Source organism: Oncorhynchus kisutch, linkage group LG5 (assembly GCF_002021735.2).
Source record: "Oncorhynchus kisutch isolate 150728-3 linkage group LG5, Okis_V2, whole genome shotgun sequence".
Classification (NCBI taxonomy): domain Eukaryota; kingdom Metazoa; phylum Chordata; class Actinopteri; order Salmoniformes; family Salmonidae; genus Oncorhynchus; species Oncorhynchus kisutch.
The window spans coordinates 6,899,903-6,900,275 of record NC_034178.2 but is presented as its reverse complement, the minus strand read 5'-3'; positions in this window follow the sequence as shown (position 1 = coordinate 6,900,275).

The following is a 373-nucleotide window of genomic DNA, read 5'->3' as shown; positions in this document are numbered from 1 at the left end:
ATAACTTAAAAAATATATATTCATATATGTATACATTTTTTATATCTGTGTCCATATTGTCCATGACTTTCTAGTGTATAGACCATATCGTTCAAGAGGAAATAGCCTAATTAATGAAAAAAAGCATCTAATCAAGAATGCCATTATTTTAATTTAACTCTGCAACTCTTCCAACTATTGACTTTTTTCACAACTGCTACCAGTTTGATGCCAAAACAGTTACAACAAAGACATAAAAGTGTGTAAAAAAATATAAAGGTGTTTTATGCTGAAACCCTCATATTAAACACCAATGGTATTCACTAAGTTGATGGTTTATATTTGGATAATATTTTACAGGTTTTTCAATTTTTTATTTTAAAATCTTATGTGA